The sequence below is a fragment of the Ailuropoda melanoleuca genome, chromosome 5 (genome assembly GCF_002007445.2).
Source record: "Ailuropoda melanoleuca isolate Jingjing chromosome 5, ASM200744v2, whole genome shotgun sequence".
NCBI lineage: Eukaryota > Metazoa > Chordata > Mammalia > Carnivora > Ursidae > Ailuropoda > Ailuropoda melanoleuca.
Genome location: NC_048222.1, coordinates 22,631,277 through 22,654,470, shown reverse-complemented (window position 1 = coordinate 22,654,470; position 23,194 = coordinate 22,631,277). Strand labels below are relative to the sequence as shown.

At 48.4% G+C, this 23,194-nt stretch overlaps 1 protein-coding gene and 1 non-coding gene across 2 annotated transcripts in view; one reads left to right on the top strand and one right to left on the bottom strand.

Moving 5' to 3' along the window:
• The window catches only part of SLC22A23 (solute carrier family 22 member 23), a gene marked incomplete at its 5' end in the record, with an annotated part of 169,412 nt that overhangs the window by 88,535 nt on the left and 57,683 nt on the right, over positions 1-23,194 (bottom strand). The gene's annotated exons all lie outside the window — the stretch shown is intronic.
• On the top strand, positions 9,466-9,570 carry LOC117802487. Its single transcript, XR_004625869.1, has one exon. It is a non-coding gene; the product is annotated as a U6 spliceosomal RNA (small nuclear RNA).

Here is a 23,194-nt window from a genome sequence, read left to right as displayed (position 1 = left end):
GGCAGGGGATGGTCTCAAGTCTTCAGCAGTACGCACATGAGCAGGATGCGACCTACCCACAAACACGGCCTCAGTCACTCCACGTGCCCCAGAAACTCCGGATGAGACACTGCCGTGAGCGAACCTTTAGAGAAAGTGCATGTGTAGCTCGAGGGAAATGCTCTTTTCCATGGAGCTTCCTGCTTTCCTGGGCTTCTTGGAGGTCACAGCTGCTCCAGTCCCCTAGGCTTCAGAAATTCAAAGCACATTTCTTAACAGTCCGGAAATCAAACTTTCGAGGCAGGAGGAGGGTCCCTGCAGGTGCAGTTAGGCGGCTGTTCAAAGCCTTGTTCTTTGGTCATCATTGAAAGTGTCTGTGTCTCTACACCCTCAGCTCAGGCACAACGAGCCAGGCCCGATGACACCTGCAGGCCTTCCTCCCACAGCTCCAGTCCAGGCTGCAGGACCTGCAGACAGCTCTGTGGTCATCACACTCCCCACGCAAACCGCCCCCCCCAAAGCCGTGCAGGTCCATGGCCACCCCAGCCAGGACTGAGCGCCATCTAGGTCATGGACAGCGACAGGAGGAGACAGGCACTCACACATGGCTTAACGATCATCCTGAGAGGAAAACATCAGTATTCAGTGAGGCCAAGGAGACTGAGGATGGGGACAAGGGGCGGGAAGGCACGACCACTAGATCCCCACCCTTTTGGACCAAAGGTGTTTCTGGTACCAAGGTTTTCAACCAAACTTTGAATCTTTGGTTCTATATGATAGAATACTTGATGGCACCTCCAACTTGGACATACTGCCCCTCTGGTCCTTCACATCCTGCGTCTTCCACATGATGCCAGCGTTTGGGACACTCGTCAGGCTCTCCCAGTTTCCTGGTCCTTGAGTTCAACCACAGCCGTAGTTTTCATTCTAGGATCCACAGATGTGTTTTAGGGATAACCATGAATATTCTGTACTTTTGTGTAAAACTGGGTGGGTGAGTGCATGTGTGTGCATGTGTGAGACACGCATTTTTCCAGGGGAAGGGCCCATAGTGTTCATCCAATTCTCAAAGGGGTCTCTGACCCAAAAAAGATTCAGAAGACTCAAAAGTACTGCTTTAAAAGGAGCTTTTGTTTCTGTCAAATTGGCCAAATTTCAACATAAAGTGGGTCAGAGCGATTAAAAGCTGAAAAAGTCAAAGATGGGCAATTTAATCTGCAACATTTCAGGGAAATTAAAACAAACCCTCCGATGCCATAAAGGATGCAAAAGGATTCCAAGAGAAGGGAGAGTCGAGGGCAGTGAAGGGGAAGGGGGTAGGAGAACAGGGGTCAGGAAAGAGCCAGAAAAGGCGGAAATAACAAAGGGAAGAGGAAGTTCTGCCCCAGGCTCGCAGGGACTCCCATTCCGATGCCATTCCTAAGGCGGGCTCCCCTGCGGCCCGGGGAGAGGCTGCACTTTGGTTCCTGTTTGTACTTAAACGTACTGAAAAAAAAATGTGTATACAGCACAGAAGTCCTGGCATCTCCTCTGGGACCAACCTGCTGACACGTCAGAACCGCTCAGAGTGATGAGCTAATTAAAATTCTACGGTCTTTCCCAGAGATGGCTCTATTTTTAACCTAATTCTGACTGTCAAAGTGTGAGGTTTACTTCTTTTTTTTTTAGGAAAATACTTTTTTTTTTTTACCTTCTTAATATTCCCATGAATAATTGAACTTAGCTGATAATTCCTCCAGCCTCCTTCAAGCATTTCTTTACGAGAGAGAGAGAGAGAGAGAGAGAGAGATTCCAGGTGGAGGGGGTCTAAATGAAAGCAGGTGAATCCTGGGGTCCCACCCTGCAGGGCCCCTTATTAAAAATACAAGGACAAAAAAATTACAAGCAAGAACTATGGTCATCAACTCCCTATAATTTTCTTCCAACCCTATGTTCAAGGCAATCTCCACCTCTCAAATGCTTTCCAGAAGTTCATGTGTAACTTACTTATTAGAAATAACGGTTTAAACATGTTTGGGTTCTCAATTCGAAATGCCTTCTTTAAAGGCCCCGGCCTAGTCCGCGCGAGCATTTGAACACAAACACTGCTGAAATGCTTCAGCCTTAAAATGTGTACGTGTTGAAACAATATTGCTTCAATACTCGAAGTGATTTTCAATATATCTTAAGCATAACGCTTTTCCTACAAAACTTTCCCTTCCGTAGAGGGACATTTCCGTACTCCAGAGAAAAAAGAAAAAGAAAAACTCAGTACGCTGTAGCCACAATTAATATTGCTGTGCATTGTACTGTTCTTTCAGGAGAAAGAGGCAAATTATCCAAAAATAGATCCGATTTTGTGAGGATGACTGTCAGAGGATGGATTACCGTGTGCTGAACCTCACTTTACGGAACACATGCTTTTATTTTAAAAAAATACCTTGGTTGGGGATTTTTTTCTTCTAAACCTATTTTTCCATTGATTTTCTGTATAAAACTGAAGGTGGTCAGCGACATCTAAGAAGGCAAAAAAATTTTTTTAAATTAGGTTTTTGGGGGAGAAATGACTTAAAGGGAAATTATTTAATGAAACAATTATAAATGCTTGAAGCAAGTTTTGAAGAATCTTGAATTGGTCCTTGAGGAACTTCAAGTCTTCCCAAGACCTGGACCCGGGCCGGGGGCAGGGGGGGTCCCCGCAGACTTCCAAGGGCAGGTGGCCCAGGCTGTTGGCTCTGACTTTGTAGGAAGCTCTCTCCACACAGGTGTAAAGAATGTCGCTCTTCCTCAAGACTGCTGAGCTCCAGAGAAAACAGTGTCCAGGTGGGCGAGGAGGGAGGGCTGTACCTGGCGGAGGCCCCCGGGCTTCGGCCAGCTGTTCCTGCCCAAGGCTGCTGCAGCTGCGGCCGTAGTAAGCTCCTGGGGTGCCTCTCTGCGCGACTTGCTTTCTGCAGTCAGAGGCAGCACCCATCACCTGACTGGGGGCCCATGTGCCCAACGGCTGGCTCAAACTCCAGGTTGAGCAAGTCCCCACAATGACCTTGAGTGTGCTGATGTTTGCCTACCTCGTAAACATTTAATGAGGAGGCAACATTGATCCTGGTTTAGTTTCAATAATTTGATTGATCTCTTGAAACTAACAAGGCCTTCAAAGCCAGGACATCACAGATTCACTTCTCTCCACGCCCGCTGCAGGGTCTTCTGACCGCTGTACCCCCTGCGTTCTGCACTTGGTCCCAAGGCAGCTGCACCGTAGGCCTTCCAGGGCGGACAAGCAGCGAACTGATAAGTGCTCTGTTTTTGGAAAACATCTCCTACCTGAGACTTATTTACCCACCCAGCTTCTCCTGGAATGTGGCGTGGTTCTTAGGAAGTCATTTTATTTTATTTATTCTCTAAGAGATACTGTAACACGAATATGAACATTTGAAAAAGTGCCTGGGAGAGTCTCTCTAACTGGTTTTCCTCTCCTTGAGCTTATGGGCATTTTATTTTGCTGTTGATCTGGTGCCATGGTAACCGGCACGACTTGAGGCTTACTTCTTAGACTGAGGGCCTATTACAGACAGTCAATTTAGCAAGCACTTACTGAGTGCCTACCAAGTATGGAAGGTGAAACGATGAGCAAGAAACTCTCTTTCCTCAAAAGGACACACATCAGAGTGCAAAGAGCTAGACCAGGAGTCGGCAAATTTTCCCCTTAAAAAGCCAAATGGCAAATATTTCAGGCATTGTGCGGCCATGTGGCTTCTGAAGCTGTCCCCGCTGCCCCTGTGGTACCAGGGCCACCGCAGACTGTAAATGTATGAGCAGGGCTGTGTGCTACTAAAACTTTATTGAACAGACACTAAAACTCACATTCCTCATAATTTCCATGTGTCACAAAATATTACCCTCCTTCTGATGTTTTACAACTCGTAAAAAATGTAAAAACCACTCAGAGCTCAGACCACATGAAAAAGGCAGCTGGCCAGAGCTGGCCGCTGGGCCGTAGCTTGCAGGCTCCGGGTCTACACCTGGCCAGCCCCGGGGCGGGGCGGGGGGGGGAAGGGAAGTTGCCCAGACTTCCCGAGCCTCACTTTGCTCATCTGCCAAGTGGGGATAAGAATCTTTGTCTTGTGAGTTCTAAAAATTAGACAACAGAAAAAACAGCTGATCTCTTTCTTGGAGGGGCATCCTGTTTGATGATGACAATGACATTGATAATGGCAATGACAACTAATGATCCTGGACGTTTGTTTTCTGCGAGGCGTTGTGTTAAGTGTTACCGACTTTTACAGTATTTCATCTCATCTATGGTGCTGTCAATTGTCGGGTGTGCCCTTACTGAATGTACCACCGAGAAAGGAGAAGTTGCCGGTTGACTTCTTGACCCTGGCACTGAGTGTAAGATGCGTTCTTTTTTTTTTTATAATAATATTTTTTTATTATATTATGTTAGTCACCATACAGTACATCCCTGGTTTTCGATGTAAAGTTCGATGATTCGTTAATTGTGTATAACACCCAGTGCACCATGCAATACGTGCCCTCCTTACTACCCATCACCAGTCTATCCCATTCCCCCACCCCCCTCCCCTCTGAAGCTCTCAGTTTGTTTCTCAGAGTCCACAGTCTCTCATGCTCATTCCCCTGATCTCACAAATGCTGGAGTGTGCATATGTGGGAGGGAGGGGGATGCATTTTAGAACTGATAAAAACGGCATCTCTGTGAAGCCCAGAAATGTCCTACAGGCCAAGTACTACCTAGGGCCTAGGAAGGTACTGTGATCATCCTTATTTTACAGATGAGGAAACTGAGAAGCAGTTTTAGTCTCTGCTGGAAAAGCCAGAAGGGTCAGTGCTTTTTCACACGGGCAGGTTAACCTGGTCCGGAGTCGAAGCTCGGCCGTAAGGGCATGAACACTGGACAGAAGGCTGGACACAGCTGGCACTTTAAACATGCAATCCAGGTTGAGGAGTCTGGCACAAAGGAACTTTCTCCTCATTGAGAGGACATACATCAGGCCAGTCAATCACTTCCCTCTGGTATTTCAAAGGAGGGTGTTAATGCAGCAAGAGGTAACGGGAAACAGGAATTCTAAAATGCAGAATAAAAATGGCAAGGCACACTACCATAGAAGCTTGTGGAATTCCTCTTAACAGCTGTCCTGGGAATCCTGTCCAGGTCATGGACAGAGCAGGGCAGAGGAGAAGGACAGGGAGAGGTTTCCTATCCTTGAGCTGTATTTTCTTGTGTGAAAGGAATGCCTGGGGGTGGAGTCCATGGCCGGAGACCAGCCTGCAGCTCTGCCGCCTGGGGAATCAGGCTCCCCTGGGTCTCCCATCTTTGCTGCAGGGTGTGTGTGTGTCAGGGGGGGCTCAGGATGCACCCTGGCCTCCCAGCTCTGCCGTGCACGGCAGCCACTGGGAAGCACAATGCAGGGTGCTGGGTGCAAGTCCGTGGGTACAGAAATTGCGGAACGGTTTAGGCCACAATTCTCTTTGAAATTCTGAACGGTTTTTCCTCTCAAAATTATAGCTTCAAATCTTTCTCCCCATTATTATTTCATCACCAAATATTAATGAAAAGCTTAAAATATGCTCAAGGGGATGAGATTTCTCTTTTTTCCTGAAAAATGCCAGTTAGTCAAAAGCTTGCTCAACACATAGCTTTGGTCTGAGTTGTTGTGCACAACGGAGTCAACACAGCAGACTCGAGACTGCTCTCCTTAGAAAGGTCTCCTCGCCTGGCTGGCCCTTGGCTGGCGTCTGGGAACTTGGACTTCAGGAGTCCTCCTGTGCCCTAACGGACAAGCACGGCTCGCCGTGGCTGCACTGTCTTGTACAGACCACGTGGTTGACGCTGAGCACCTGCTTTCCTCTGGAAAGTCTGGAATCTGGTACGTGCTCAGCAGAGGGTGCCTGTGTGATCAGCCTCCAGGAAAAGGCTTGGGTGCTGGGTCTCTAATGAGCTTCCCCGGTCGACAGCATTTATCACGTGTCGTCCCAAGTCACTGCCAGAGCAATGAAGTGCATCCGGTGTGACTCCACCCGCGGGGCGCTCCGGAAAGCTTGAGCCCAGTTTCCTCTGGACTTTGCCTCCTGCACTTTTTCCCTTTGCTGATATTACTCTGTACCCTTTTGCTGTAATAAATCACAGCCAAACTGGATGCTGCGATGCTGAGTCCCGTGAGTTCTAGTGACTCCCCCATCCATCCTGGGGACTCTTGACACATCCATCCTCAGCCAATTCACTTTGGCAAATGTGCTGTGCCAGGCACGGGAGGGGGGGCCTAGGGGAGAGAGGGAGGCCACGCACTGTACTGATCCTGAAGCACGAGTGCATGAGAACCGGGGATCAGATGACCTACTGTCCCATTCCGTGTTGACCAAGCACCCATCACATGCTCAATGAGATACTAACCTTGCGATTTCTGTCCTTGAAATTTGCAGCCAGGTGTAAGAGTCGGCGATGGGGAGGACTACCAGGATGAGGGGGATAGCAGGTGGGGGTGATAAGAGCTAACACTCACCTCCTGCTTACTACATGCCGGGCCCTGTCCTGAGCCCTTTCAATGTCCACTCACGTAATTCTGACGGCAGCCCTGGGAGGGGGCGCTCTTACTACCTCCATCCTCACAGATGAGGAAGCCGAGCGCAGAAAGGGGAAGTGCTGCCCCAGGTCATGTAACTAGTTAATGGCAGCACATCCTCTGTGTTCAGAATCCGAGTTCTGAACTAGCAGAAACAGGCTCAACTGTATCCACATCTTCAACAACCATAGTATTTATTACATACCACCTGGCATTAAAATTATGTTTTTTAATAGTGTGTTTTTTTAAAGATTTTATTTGTCAGAGAGAGAGAGAGAGCATAAGCAGGGGGAGCAGCAGGCAGAGAGAGAAGGCTTCCCATTGAGCAGGGAGCCCGATGTGGGGCTTGATCCCAGGACCCTGGGATCATGACCTGAGCTGAAGGCAGATGCTTAACCAACTGAGCCACCCAGGCGTCCTGCATTAAAATGATCTGTATGCGCGTTTTAACGCCTGTGCTAGACTGGAAGCTGTGTAGCCCGGCTCCTGGCCCGCGCACCTCTGCGTCTCGGCCACAGCTCCACACTTCGCATACAGTAAGCACTTAGGAGCACACAGACGGCAGAGAACCACCGTTCGGGAGCGGGGGGTCAGCACAGTGTAAAGCGGTATTGATAGGCCTCGGGGAGCATCGAGGGAGATCTCAAAGGTACGCTCTGAAGAGTCAGAAGGGAAAACAGGCAATCCACGAATCCACGTGGCGGTAACAAGAGGAGCAAAGAGGTGGACCCAGCAACGAGCAGCCTAGGTGGGGGCACCAAGAGACGCCTGGCTGGAGGGAGGCTGTGCCTTGGTCAAGTGAGTGAAATCCAATGATGATGACCCTGAAAAGTCAGAGTTTCAAGCTGACGGGCAGCCTGTGAGCAAGAGCACCCTTTCTCAGCCCCCAGGGGCCCCTGACCATCTCAGCTGTTCCTTCCCACTCTGACTCTCTAGGATTCCAGTAGATTCGGGCTGGAATTAGGATGGAAGCCGTGGGTTTCAAGCACCATTTCTGAAGAGAGAATGGATGGACTCTGGTAGCTAATTACAGCAGCAGGGGTGTCAGAGGTGGGCACGGGAGACCTCGTGAGTCACGGCGGTACTGACAGGAGTAAGGAAGTCTGGGCAGAAAATACAGACATTCTCTATTTCACACACAAAATATGTTTATACAAGCAGTCTTCAGAGCTGTAAGAAGTGAGACTTCAAATGACAAGAAGCTACAAGAAAGAAAAAAAAAAGGCAGGAAAAATTTAAAAGCAAGCCCAAGAGGAAATGAATTAGTTGAAGGTGGCTTTACCCACCCCATTTACCATCTAAGGCTTCCAGTATGCCCAGCTTCAAAACAAACCACCCCGTCAAAATACTGCTTACACACCTGCAGTTGGGTCTGATTAATTCTGATGATTCTATCGGGGCACATTCTGTGTTTGGAAATAGAATATCAGCTACTGACCTCAGGAAGCTAACTGCTTTTCCACATATCCTGCCCGGGACACAGCCAGCGAGCCACCCGCCATGAGCGTGGAGGTGCGTTACGGTGAGCTTTACCGCTGGGGGCACCGGGGGCACCGCGGGCTGGCGCCAGGGCTCCGAGTGTGGCCGAGAGATGAGCTCCGGGCAGGGTGGCTCAGTCCTACCGTGCAACCTCTTTGCAGCATTTGTCCTTTACTGCTCCGTGTACAGTCTGTGTCTCCAGGGAGGGGACATGAAGCCTCGGCTGTGTGTATCTGCACTGAATATACAGGCTGGTATTAAATATGACAGGATCAGACATTCTGCAAAATGGCTCCCTTCCAAGTAATTATCTTGCCTTGAACATATATACTAGGTCACTCCTGGCAAAGACCAATTTCTGGTTTAGTGGGGCAGAAAGAAGAGATCCAGATAGAAATGTCTATCAACTGTCTCTATTCTGATTAAAATATTCCCCTTGGAGGAAAGCACACGCCTCTTCTGTTTACTTGAATTTGCCTTTTAAGTAGTTGGTAAACTAGGAATTTTAAGAGTGGAGATAAATTCATTTGGTGCTGTGTGGATTTCAATTCCATTTCTAGCAGGCATTAGGAAGTGCTTTCTGTATTTCGTCTTTGAATACTTTATAGCCATATATATTTCTCTGGAAAAACACATTGCATTTGGGGTAATAAAGATTCTTCAGATTTCATTAAACAATTGTGCCAGTAAGAACACAGCAGCAAATACGACTGCTGGCTTCAGGATACAAACATTTATTGTGCGATCATTTCAGAGTGGCCCCCACTAGTGAGAAGCCAGACCAAACACTAGACACCTAGCCTCCTCCTCCTCCCTTTTCCTTTCACGGTCTGATTGGAGCAATTCATGTCACCATCGCTGTGCCCTGGCCAAGTAAGGCCAACACCAAATCATGGTGCAAAGGGAAACCCCCCCGCCCCCCGCCAGAACTCTCCTCTTAAGCTGACCTTTCGGAGCCATGTTTGGGCCCCGACCAGCCCTGCCACCTTCCACCGCCCCTGTCCTCATACCCTGCAGCTGGCATTTCTCAGTGTCACCAAGCATCTTCTTTCACTGTAGAACGCACCTTCTTGTCCCCGCCATGAAATACTTCCAGCCCTCCCTCCCACAGGAAGGCTTGCTCAGCTCTCAATGCTTGTGTCCTTCTTCCCTGCTAAGTTTCCATGACTTTTAGCCACCCTGCATCCATCTTTAATTCACGCACCTGTATTACAAACATTTTAGTGTCTGTTAAATATAACTCAGTCCCAAGTTCACTGTACAAACACTGTGCTGGGTCCGTTGGACAAAACCCGATGGGACACACATCTACCCGGTAGGCTGGCTGGAGACAGAAGTGACACTGGTCATGCAAAAGGCAAAGTCAAGCGGGGCAGGGGCTCAGAGAGTGAGGGGCCTGCACACCAGCTTGGAGGCGGGGAGATGGTGGACCTGTGCAGAGAAAGGGCCTTCTGTGCTCGCCTGGGCAGCACATGTACTGAAATTGGTTGGCACAGAGAAGATCAGCGTGGGCCCTGCACAAGATGACAGGCAAAGTCATGAAGCATTCCATGTTTTAAAAAAGGAAAATAAAAAGGCCTTTTGATTTGGCTCAATGAGAAGCCGGTAAGAATTTTGAAATGCAAATGGCAGATGGAAGGAGAAGGCATGTCAGGTAGAAGTAAGGGTACAGATGAAGGTGTGGGGAAGGGGGTTGGGAGCGGAGTGAAGAGGGACTCCAAGGGCAGGAGAGCCCTGGGGAAGGGGTGAAAGAGCCTTCCTGCTGCTCCGATGGCACCTCCTCCAGGGGCCCCTCCACACTCCTGGCTGGGGCAGTAGCCCCCGCGGTGCACCAACTGTGCCGAGACCGGCTGCAGATGCCTCTTCCTCCCTCTGGTCTGTAAGCGACGTGAGGATGGGCAGGTACCCCCTTCCCTGGCTTTAGTGTGGGTCACATCCAGTGCGGCCACACCGTAACAGAGAAGTCAGGCTGTTGGGCTGCAGCAAAATCAGTTAAGCTACAGAAGGAGAGTGAACATGCAGCATTCTAGAAAGACCACGGGCGCCCAGAGTCACACTGGTGAAGGAAGAGGCTGGGTCAGGGAAAGAGTCAGGAGACCACTGAGACAAGCAGGGCCTCCTGTAGGCAGGGCAGGGGCTCTGGGAAGGAGGTGTGGACGCCTCACACCTGGGGTCTTCTCTCCTCCAGAGAATGCCTGCGCCGAGGGCACCTCAAGGCCCTCCCATGGCCTGGCGGCCACTCCCAGAACAACATGACATACACGGTCAGCACTTTGTCCTGCAAGACTCGAGGGGCACTGAAACAAAACTTTTTATAGACACCCATTACTGTCATTACCCTCCAGACAATAGGCCTCCATTTTCCTTGAGAAGCCATCAGTTTCTCTCCTTTCTGTATATGCTCCCTGACAACTCCGGCCTCCCGTCACTATCTGAGGGCCATCGGACTATTACTCAGAGGTCTCAGTTCTGACGTGGGTTCAGACACCCTCTGTCTGGCTGTAGGTACATCTCTTAACCTCTTGTCTCAGCAGATTTTAACAGGAAGGACAAGCCCTGGGCTGCAGTCTGGGCCCAAAGCTGCAGCTCCAGCAAAGCCCGTATTTATAGGACAGCCTGGCCTGGGCCGCCCTGCCAGCCTGCCCCTGTCTGTGCTGTTTTCTCCATGATGTAAGTCCGATCCCCTTAATGAGCTCCCTGGAGATACTCTCCTATACCCGGCCTGCCTCTGAGACAAGTTCCACTCTCTAATGCTGCGTGTAGATTAGAGCAGAAATTTAAAATATCTTTCTCTCTACCAAAGGGGCTTAAGTGTCTTCTTCCCCAGAGACGTCCTTTCTTCTTGGCGAACGTCTTATAATCTACTAGATTAGAAGCTCTCTGAGGGAAAGGCCCACTTTTTAATGATAATCGATAAGCCTTAAAGATCATCAAATGCTCCCTGGGAAAGCTCAGGGTATGCTTCTCATTTTCACGGATGAAATGTCTATCTCCTGCTATGGGACGCTGTCAATGACTCAAGGCCATCACACTTGCGGGCGTGGGGTGGGAGAGCACTTCTACTTGGTTTTGGAAATTTTAGCTTCTGTGAAAGAGAAAGGCAAACATACCTCGTGGGGATTGGAACGCTGCCATGTTTCCTTTACCTCAATATTAAATTTCTCCCACTAATTCTACCCTTGCTCCGTATCACCTTGAACACGAGTTGAAAACCTAAAGCTGTGGAGGACGTGCTTAAGGCAGAAACTTACGCAATTCCCACTTGAAGTCATGCAGCTGGGTGGGCTCAGATTACTGACGACTGCTCCAGCCTCCCTCAGTTCCCAGCAGAAGCCTTTCAAAGGGTTCCTGCAATTTTATTCATTAGGGACTATGAATAATGTGCAGACACTTCCCCAGTGTCAGGGATCGGCGAACAGGATCGATTTAAACCTTTGGGGTTGGGGCAAGGGAGAAGCAGAAAGAATGCCTGTGTGTGAGCAAGGGACAGAGAAGAATATGGAGAACACGTGACGGATAAAGGGGAAAGAAGTGAGAGATACAGAAATCCTAAGTGTTCAAGACACAACTGGCAGAAAACAGGTTCTGGGTTGGAACAGTGCTTGATATGTGAATACGTCAACTCTACAGGGCCAACGGGGTGACTGGTTTGCCCAAACTTGACAAGTTAAACAGGCTACTGGAAGCTGCAAATGAACAGAAGTCAGTTTGGGCAACTCGGAGTGATGCTGTTGAACACAACACCTGCACTAGGCTGCTCTGTAAGGTCCGACACAGTTGTGTCAGCTGTGGGTAGAAGGCCTTCCTATAAACCACAGTAATAAGGAATTGATAGGAAGAATATCAAGGGAGTAACTTACAAGTACCAGTTAATAGTATTTATATACATTTGTGTCCCCTAACAATGGTCTGCCAATGAAACAAACATTTCTTGACAGTATCAGGAAAGACTTTGCACAAAGTCTTATGGAACCGGACCCCAATTTGGGAACTTATTTACTCTCTACAAAACTCTCTACACCCAAGGTCAACGCTAATCTTCTTTCATGCTAGTCCTAACTCACATCATTAATTAAAAAACATTGTACAAACAAGCTGTTCGCAAGGACAGAAAACTGCCGCAGGTTTGCGTATCAGTCACGAGCTGTGTCGTGCTGAGGCTTACAACACTGTAAGCTTATTTCATGCCCACTGAGGGTTGGTGGGGGGCTCTGCTCATCACTGTCACTTGGGGTGTGGGGTTCGGAGATCAGACACCACCTTGAACGTTGCTGGTGATGTGTTACAGGCCTCGAGGCTGTCTCATTGGTAATTACATGCTCCAGACCAGAAGGGACGTGTCAATTCTGCTCACAGTTCATCGGCCAGAACTAGACACATGGGCCTGCCCCATCTCAAGGGAAATACTGGCAAAAGGCACCAATGACAGCCACACTTTGTTATGTGCAGCTCATTCTTTTAAAATGTTTCAAATACACATCTTATGTGAAGACAGTGATATGATTTCCTGGCTGCGCTGTGTCCTTAGAGAAATGGCTGATGTCTCTAGACCACTTTTTTTTTTTTTTTAAAGATTTTATTTATTTGACAGAGATAGAGACAGCTAGCGAGAGAGGGAACACAAACAGCGGGAGTGGGAGAGGAAGAAGCAGGCTCATAGCAGAGAAGCCTGATGTGAGGCTCGATCCCATAACGCCGGGATCACGCCCTGAGCCGAAGGCAGATGCTTAACCGCTGTGCCACCCAGGTGCCCCTTACAGTAGTATTTTTATCCATGCCTTTAGTCTATATGTTATATACATGCATGACAACCTCGAAGACGCATTTCGGTCCTAGTCTGAAAGTTGCTACATTTCCACCTTGCCGACAGCCATATCATTTTGCCTCAGGGCCTGATAAGGTGCCAGAAGCCTACTCTGTTTGTACTTGTTTGTACTAGAGTGGGAGGGTCCCCCTGGAAGGCAAAAGATGATCAAACAGCAGTACTGGTCAATAGGTAACTAAATGCTCACACGTCAATTCTGCTCACAGCTCATCGGCCGGAACTAGACACATGGAACCTGGCAAGTCCTTTAGAGAAGGACCAAATTTGGCCCAGTGCTTATTTTTGTAAATAAAGTGTTACTGGACCGCCCATTTGTTTATGGATCATCTACGGCTGCTTTCACACTACAAAGGCAGTTGAATAGTTACATGAGAAACCATATGGCCCCCAAAACCTAAAATAGTTACCATCTGGCCTGGTAGAGAAGAAGTTTGCTGAGCCCTGGCCCAGAGTGCTGCAGCAAGGGAGGGTGCAGGGAGCAAAGGCCTCTGCCAGGTAAGAATGGGGTGGCGCTGGGGCACCTGGGGGGCTCAGTCAGTTAAGCGTCTGACTTTTGGCTTCGGCTCAGGGCGTGATCTCGGGGTTGTGAGATCGAGCCCCACGTCTGGGTCTGCACTCAGCGTGGAGTCTGTTTGAGATTCTCTCTCTCTCTCTCCCTCTCCCTCTGCCCCTCCCCTGGCTTGTGCTTGCACACCCCTTCACCAACACACACGTGCATGCGCTCTCTCCCTTTCTCTCTCAAGTAAATAAATAAATAAATAAATAAATAAATAAAATCTTCAAAAAAACCCAAAGAATGGGTTTGTGTTGATTACCATTCATGGGCCAACCCTTAGAGCCAAGGGCATAGGGCTCGCTTCACAAATATTTTCTTATGTGCCAGATACTAGGACACAAAAGTGGGTAAGATAAACTCAATCTTTGCCCTTTGGGAATTTAAAATTGTGTGTCAGGATAAAGATGGGGGTTAAAGGAAAGAGAAGGCACAGAAATATGCAAAAAGGCAATTACAGGCCAAATAATGGTGATATAGTCACATGCAGTGAAACAAATGAGTTGTAGCCATAAAGGTCAACACAGACGCATCTCAGGAATAATGTGGAGTGAGAAAAAGCACACAGAAAAACACGTGCTGTGTGATTCGACTTATGAAAAGCCCCAAGCCACGCAAAATGAAATGCTATGTTGTTTATGGATCCCAAAAGATGAGGCAAATTATAAAGAAAAGCAGGGTGGGGAGTACCAGCACAGCCAGGCCCATGGGTAGTGGGAGAGTAGCAGGGAGACAGGGATGGCTGCGGAGGGGCTGTGTAGGGCATTTCAAAAGTCGTGACCATATTCCTTTTCTAGAACTGGGCGGTGAGTACGCAAACGTGCGTGGTGTCAGCATCTTTTCTAGCCGACCTGTATTTGGTTAGCCCTTTTATGCCTACTTGATATTTAATCGAACTCAATTTTATAAGTAGAAACAGTGCGATGAGCACTAGGATTCAGTAAGAAAAACCCCAGAGGGCGGTGTGGGCACACAGCGGAGGGACCACTAACCCAGATGTCGGGGCCAGGACAGAATCCCTACAGAAAACGGCCCGTGCCACTTGAGGACTAGAGCAAATTTCCCCCGGCGGAGAAAATGTTAGGAAAAGAGTGTTCTAGCAAAGAACAGCCTGTGCAGGAGTCCAGAGATGCAAGAGATTGCAAAGTTTTCAAGGAACTGAAACCAGCAAGCAAAGTGTTGCGTAGGGAGAGCAGGGCTGGCGAGGTCTCCTGGGGCCACGCTAGGAAGCCTCGTGAGCCAGAGCGAAAAATGTGCACTTTATTCCAAAAGGAACTGGAGCCTTGAAGGATTTCAGAAAGGGAGTGTAGCAACATGATCAGAGTCGTCTTTTAAAAAACTTGTTCTTGCTGTGGCAACATCCGTTTACTCGGCCGGCCTCAAGTCCCCTCTGGCTTCTGCCGGGCGGACAACAAGGCCAGTAACTGTGTGTGTGTAGCAAGGGCGGACACCCCTACTGCTTAAACAAGGGAACAAAACCAAGGAGGTGTCAGGCTAAAACGAGCCTGCACGTCACTCATACAACAGATGCTTACTGACGATAGACGGTGATAAGCAGAAACACAAAAGTCCTGGGTGGATCAATTTTTTGTACTTTGAACTAAATACTAGTGCACTAGTACAGATGCATGTGAGGGCACTAGCTTACAATGGTACAGACACTCCGTGGTGTCTTTGCAAAGCAAAGCAGATGATCCTTCTCTAAAATAATCTCCTACCAGATGTCAACTTTATAATAATAGATTTTAATCTATTATTCTCATTTTGTTTATTTTTTTAAAGATTTTATTTATTTATTTGAGAGACAGAGAGAGCACAAGCAGGGGGAGTGGCAGGCAGAGGGAGAGGGAGAAGCAGACTCCCCCACTGAGCAAGGAGCCCGATGTGGGACTTGATCCCAGGACCCCAGGAGCATGACCTGAGCCGAAGGCAGACACAGCTGATTGAGCCACCCAGGTGCCCCAGATCTTTCTCGTTTTAAACAGGCATTCTATCTAAAAATGCCTAATTCTAATAAATAAATAAACTAATTAATTAATTTAAAAAACAAAAAAAATTAAAATGCTTAATTCTTTAAAAGTATAGGTAAGTAAAGACTAAAAGTGCTATAAATGCTTTTAAATCATAGCAATGAGACAATCGGTTAAAAACCACACCTCTCTTGAGGCAAGAATAAGCATGGGTATACATGATGCTACCAAGAAACAAAACAGAAGACCAGCTCTGTCTTCTGGGTTCATCATCACACCATCGAGTTCAAACTCGGACCTTAATTACTCAATAATGACCGTGTTTCGTTGCCTCCTGTTGCTTCTGTTTGAAACAATGTCAACATAATCTTTTACTTATTAATGCTTACAGTAAGTTAGGACAGATCTCCAAAGATCTTCTCCAAAGAATATAGTGACTTTAAGAGTTCTCAAGACTCTGTGACCCAGCAATTCTGTTTCCGAGTACGGATCTAAAGGAAGGAAGGCAGGGCCTCAGACGCAAACTTGGACAGCTATGTTCAGAGTAGCATCATCCACAACAGCCAAAAGGTAGAGGAAATCCCTGTGTCCGTCCCCAGAGAAGTGGATACACAAAATGTGGTGTGGACATCCAGTGGGACATCATTCAGCCCTAACAAGGAGGGAACGTCAGACACAGGCTACAATGTGGCTGAACCCTGAAGACATTGTGAAGTAAGCCAGTCACGAAAGGACAAAGCTGGATGATTCCACTGAGATGAGAAGAGAGAGCAGTCAGACTCGTGGAGACAGAGAGTAGAAGGATGCTTGCCAGGGTCTCAGGGGAGGCAGAGGGGGGGCTAGTGTTTAATGAGCATAGAATATCAGTTTTGCAAGATGGGAGAGTCCTGAGAGGGATGGTGGGGACCGTGCACAACGGGGTGAGTGACTTAATGTCACCGAGCTGTACACTTAAAAATGGTTACAGTGGGAAATTTTATGTTGTGTGTATTTTATCACAATAAAACACAGAGTTCCAAAACATGGATGCCTTAATTCAGGCCCACAACTGCTGAGTTGATTACAGACTAGACTTGTCCCTCATTGTTGGACTCAATTGTCTTGGCTCCCTTAAAAGCCTGTGGGTTCCTTGGGGAAGTCCCCCAAGGTCACAGCAAGTGCTTGGCCAGGGCAGGGCACGCCCGTCCACCTAGTTACGGCAGCCCACGCGAGCACCTGCTACCGGCCCGTGTGGAAAACAAAACCCCCTGCCCTTGGGGCGAAACATGCCTCAGAGGACACTTGGCTGCCAGGACGGAGAGATGCATTAGAGAGGGGATGTTCTGGGGGCAAATTTGGTCACCCAATTTTTTTTTCAGTTCATCCTCTCTAAACAGCATCCACAGAATAATCCATGAGGGCCGCCAAAATACTGCAACAAGTGACCCCGCTCTGAGGTCAAGCAGCAAGGTGCCAAATTAGACGCATTGCGCCCCAACTGACCCAGCGTGCAAACTCCCCGTGAAACTAGTCCCTGCTGGACATGGGAAGGAGATAGCAATATGTTTTTAAAAGTAGCTTTCCTGGGGGTGTCTGGGTGGCTCAGCCAGTTAAGTGTCTGCCTTTGGCTCTTGTCATGATCTCATGGGATCAAGTCTGGAATCCCATGTCGGGCTCCCTGCTCAGCGGGGAGTCTGCTTCTCCCTCTGTCCCCCGCCCCCTGCTCATGCTCTCGTGCGCTTTCTTTCTCTCTCATATGAAAAAATTTAAAAAATCCTAAAAAATACACTTCCCCTAGGTCTTTAATTCCTTGGCAAGACGGATTTTTAAATGACTCAGCTCAACATTAGCTAGAAACATGACAGTGACAGCGGCGCCAAGGCTCAGCAAGCACTTAGGAGTTCCGAAAGGGATGGGAGGGGAGGGGAGGGAGGGGCAGGAAGGGCTGCTGTGGGGAGGTGGCCCTAGCAGGCACTGCGGGAGGCAGACAGGCCTCCCAGCTGAAAAGAGAGAAGGAAAATGAAACACTCCCTGGTTCCACGGAAACCATCAACAAAGCCAACCTCTATGAACTCTGAAAGTGGCCACTTTAACTCATTTCACCCGATTCCTCCAAAAGTTGGCTTCTCTGACAGTAGGGGGAGGGGCTCAAAACAAAGCAGCCACGGGAGGCTCCAGGTCCTTCTGAGAGCCCTGTTCTTAGTGCCACAGAGGAGAGTGGCCCCGCTGGCAACAGCCATCCCCGCGGGTGGGGCTCCGAGGGCCCCTGTTCCCCGGTGGTCATGCCAGGCCTGGCTGGAGGCAGCCCCAGTGCCCGGAGCGGCTTCCAGGGCCAGCGCTTTTGTTCCCCGGATGAGGAAAGGGCACCCGCAGGACCCAGCAATCCCACTTCTGGGTGTGTGTCCAGAAGAACTGAATTCAAGCAGGGTTTGCACAGCCACGTTCGCTGCAGCATGACTCACAACAGCCGGAAGGTAGGAGCCACCCCGAGAGGCCATCCGCAGACCAACGGACACACAAAACATAGTCTGTGCCTGGAAGGGAGTATTACTCGGGGGTAAAGAGGAAAGTCGGCCACGGGCTACGACATGGGTGAACCTTGAGGAGTGAAACAAGCCAGTCACAAAGGGACACACGCTGGATGAGCCTACTTTTGGAGGTCCCTAGTGTCGTCAAATTCATAGAGACGGAAAACAGAAGGGCGGTTGCCGGGGGGTGGGGGGGGGTGCAGAGGGGAGCAGGGCGTTAGTATTTAAAGAGGACAGAGTTTCAGCTGGAAATGGTTGGTGCTGACAATTGCACAACGTGAATAACTTAACATACCTGAGCTCCACAATTAGGCATGGTTAAGATAGTCAATTTTGTGCATTTTTTAACCACAATTTAAATTTTTTTAAGTATATGCAAAGAATTAGAGTGTGGTCAGAGAAATAAGCTAGTGAATTCCGAGTGGACATCAGGGAAGGCCTCTCTGAGGAGGTAGGAGGAGTGGAGGGCAGAGCTCTCTGGCATCTTTCATTTCTGCTGCTCTCGACCACTCCACATCTGTACCTTTTCAGGCTGTTTCCCAGCCACCGCCTCCCCCTCAACGTCATGCAGGTCTGAACTCATTAGGGTGATGGAGCTAAGGCACCTTACCCGCCCTGGGCGGGAGAGAAGGCTGTCGTCCCCCACCTGTGAAAACCTCAGAAGACACCCAGGGAAGCATACGTTGCAAGTCGTGGCCCGCCGCTGGAGACCCATTGCATTAGGCAGTTAGTAGTGAAAAACCAGTTGCTGGTTCGAAGCAACCAGTTTCAAAGATTTGCCCCACTGATGGCCTTTTTTTTTGCTAGCTCTGCAAACTTGAGGTCACTTGTCTCCAAAAGATAATACTCAGCTAGTCAAAGGCTGAGCTAATGTATGAAAGTAACATCATAATTCTGTGTTTCAGAAACAGGCCCAGTTTTGGATGAGATGAACAGACTTCTCCTGGCATTGGCATTCCCAGGCCAGTTGCCACCATCTGTCCGTGAGCTCATTTGGAACAGTCACCAGCTGAAAGCCACAGCCAGGCATGAGGGAATGGGGCTCTCTTGACAACCTCTTGGCCTAAACTAAATCTCACATACAGAGAAACTGAAGAAGAAAAGGTCTGGAAGAAAAATGCACGATTGCGTGGGACATTTACATATACTCAGCCATCTCAAGTAATTGGTTTTAAATAACAGAACACACTATTCAGATTTTTAAAGATTCCCCTCCATGAGAACGGAGAGAGATCTAGGTACTTCCTGTGTCCCTCTATCCACCACACTGCCTCTTTCCTCCAGGCCCAAAGCCTAGTCAAGTCCTTGTTCAAAACCTACATGTGCAAACTGAGGGCTTCAGAGGGGAGGAGGGTGGGGGAATGGGATAGGCTGGTGATGGGTAGTAAGGAGGGCACGTATTACATGGTGCACTGGGTGTTATACGCAACTAATGAATCATCGAACTTTACATCAAAAACCAGGGATGTACTGTATGGTGACTAACATAATATAATAAAAAAATATTATTATAATAAAAAAATTAAAAAATAAAACCTACGTGTGCAGGCCCAGAATGCTATTCACGTCTGCAATGACCTCAGTCTGCAGGCTCTCCATGAGGAAATGTCCTTAGAGCCCAGAGTAAACCTAATTCTCTCAGGGGGCCAGAGTTCTAGGGTCCACTTCGTGCTCACCTGCAGGTTTAAATATCTGCTAAGAAATGACCTAGGCTGAGATGTATGCCCTGCAGTTATCCTGGCTCCAATTCACCATCAATCTGTTATATGTGAAAGGCTGGATAAAAGCTTGGGAGTTGGCCTGGACCCCCCATGGGACACTTGGCATTCCCGAGTCTGGTATGCATCACTGGACCCTGAGGGAGGATACAGAATATACGGAATTCTGCTTTCTTTATTTTCAAAACGTGAGTTTTAGGTCCTACGGGCTTAAATAAAATGCTGGCTGTGGGTCAAACCATTGGCTGGACAGAGTGAGAGCCAAGGACTCTTAACACTGACGCTGGAGTCCGGCCTAAAAGCCCCACATGGCAGTACGAGTGAACCAGAATACTTACTGTTGATACCGGTTCCAGTCTTTAAGTGAATTTGGTGAACTGTAAGGATGGAATATAGAGGAACAACACCCTAACTCTTTATAATGCTGAAGAGTTTCTTAAACTTACAGGAACCCCTGACGAGACTGTTTCCATCTCTTAGAGATGCATCGCTAATCCCTCAAAAGTTCTTACTGCGTTATTGGGTACCTACCGGGCAGGCGCTGTGCGACACATAGAGGACGCAAAATCAGTCTGACCCCTCACTCATGGAGCTACGAGGATGACAATGGCAATGACCCATTGGGAAATCAACTAAAAACAGTAAGACAAGGGAACATGGTGACTCTATGTCATCATTCATTCTTGACCAGCCCCTAATTTTAGGCTCATTAAAACAGGATTTGCACACAGATGTCCTCACCAAGTCACTGGGACCTTATTCTGATTGCTACCAGTTCCTTAATCAATAGTCGTGGGACATGGTGGAGCTCACTTTTAAATCCAGCCAACTCTTTCGGTGTCCTGTCCAAATCGATCTAGTTAGCGAGGATGTCATGAGAAATCTCAGCACATGATCTCTACTATTTATAACTAGCTACATGACAACTTCAGTTGTCCTTTACCCTCACATTCATCATGTGGGAATTGAACTAATCCAGCTTCAGTATTTTGCAATCATACAGCTACATCTATTCTCTGTTACTGCTGCACAGATTTCTACCCTGTTCGGTGAGTTCATTCATTCCACCAACTCATATTTAGTTACCCTTTCTGTGCCAGGTACAGAGGGCATAGTGGAGAAAACGAATGATAAGGTCCTGCTTTTGTGCAGTTTACTCTAGAGTGGGTGAGTGGCATGCATGGAAATGCAAATAAATATAACTTCAGGACGTGGTAGATGTTTAAAACAAGGCAGGTGATTCTAAAGGAATTTCTGAGTGCTGACTGGACAGGTGGTCTGAGAAAGGTCCGCAGAGGTCACATGAGCAGAATCACAGTGACAAGATGTGGCCGGGCCCACAGAGGTCAGGGATGGACCATTTCTAGCAGAGGGAAAGGCTTGTACAAATGACCTAGAGTCAGTTTGGCTGGAATACAGTGTGGGAGCAGCTGGGGTCAGACCACACGGAACCTCACCAGCCACGGTGAGGAGTTTACATCTCATGACAAAAGCTGTTGGAGGGTGTGGCAAAGACCACTAGTCTTCCCCGACCCCCATGCTCCCCCTCTTCCTGCAGGCATATGTCTGTACAAAACAAGACAGCATTTCCCAGCCACGCTTGCAATTGGCGGGAGCAGGGGACAGGTTACCGAGCTGTGGCCAGTGGGATGTACAAAGTAGCACCAACTAGTTCTGGGAAGTGACCTTAATGGGGAGAAGTGCTCCCTCCCCTTCTTTGCCACCCCTCTGCAGGCTGGAATATGGACGTGATGGCCGGATCAGAAAACACAAAGGGTCTGGGACCCTGGTGCCGTCAGACTATCCCTGTCAGCCCTGGACAGATCACAGTGGTGGCAGAAATAAACTTCTACGTTGTTTAAATCCCCGTTGTTTTGGTTTTCAGTCTTTCACGGAGAAGCTATTGTCAACTAACACAGAGTGAAGTAGGCGACTATGAGGTCTGACTCATGTTGTAGAAATATCACCCTGGCTGTAAGTGAAGAATGAGTTGTAGAGGGTCGGGCAGGAAGCTCTTGCGATTATCTAGGCAAGAAATGAAAGGCTTTGCCTCAGGGGGCTGCTGTGGAGGTGGAGAGAAATGGAGGGACCCAGAATACAATCTGGAGGAAGATCTGAGGGGACAGGCTGATCACGAGCGAGGGAAGAAGGGGTGACTCGAACATCTTTGCTTGAGCACCTGCATGGCTGGCGGTTCTCCTTACTGAGACTGGAAAAGACCAGGGAGCGGGAGCTTGGAGCATGTGGGAGGATGAGGGTACTACGTCGGCCACAACGGAATTTAAGTGCCTATGTGTGTCCACCAGGCAGCTGGAGAGATGATTTAGGACTTGGTAGGGAGGTCAAAATTGAGGATATAAATCATATGGAGACGATTTAATGCCATGTTTCTGGCAGATCTACCAATACGATCGGTCACCAGCCACCTGGAGCTACTTAAAGTTAATTAATTAAAATGAATAAAAACCACTGATTCAGTTCCTCAGTCACATTAGCCACCCCTCCAGCATGACTAGTGGTGAGAGCACTGGCCGGTGCAGAAAGAACACTTCCATCGTGACAGCAAGTTCTCTCAGAAAGCTCTGGTCCAAACCTCTTCAGAAATAGTTTGTGGGGCACCTGGATGGCTCAGTCAGTTCAGCGACCGACTCTCCGTTTCATCTCAGGTCGCGATCTCAGTGCCATGAGATCGAACCCTGCATTGGGCTCTGGCTCCATGCTTGGAGTCTGCTTGGGAGTCTCTCTCTCTCTTCTGCCCCTCCCCCTGCTCGCTCTCTCTCTCTGTCTCTCTTCCTCCATCCCTCCCTCCCTCCAAAATAAATAAATAAATCTTTAAAGAAAAGAAATGGTTATGATCAATTTGCCTTGTCTCATGGGATTACGTGTGGGAGAGAATGGGACAGAAAAAAGCAGTGCGCATTTTCCCATTTGGTTTTCTTTTTTCTTTTGTAAGTGAAACAGCTACTGTTCCTCCTCTTTTGCCCAAATGCTTCTGGTTAGGGTTTACAAACTGCTCATCATAATTTTCAATATCTGAAGAGACCACAGGGCTGCATAACTTTTCTGAAGGTAATTGTCCTAAGGTTTTCATTGGTTCTTTCATTCCCAGTTGATTATGATCCCCTTGAAAAGGGTGGAGGGAAGCAAAAGTGATCTGGCAGGGTGCCAGGGACGGCCCCCTCTCCCCACTCCACACAGACGCCAGAGCAGCCACGACAGACTGGAAAAGCCAACTGTGCAAACATTCGCTTCCACTGTCACAAGACCGAAAGGAAAAATGCCAAAAAGGAGAGCTTGGAAAAATAGCAAAAGAGCAATTATCCCCTGAAGAGAACATGAAATAAGACCCTCCAGTGACCCCGCAAAGGAAATGGAAAATCAGATCCAACCTCGAACAGGTCAGAGAACACCACTGTGTTCTTGGGTAATGATTACAAAGGGAAAAATGGGATTTGGGCTCCGTGATCGCCGGGGACGTCAGCTTGGGCCTCACTGGGTGGTGCCTTCTATAATTCAATTAAACCCTTTTAAAGAACAAGATTCATGTAATGCTAGAGTACCTTGATACTCCCCGATTCCAAACTCACATGAAAGTTCTAACAGTAATCC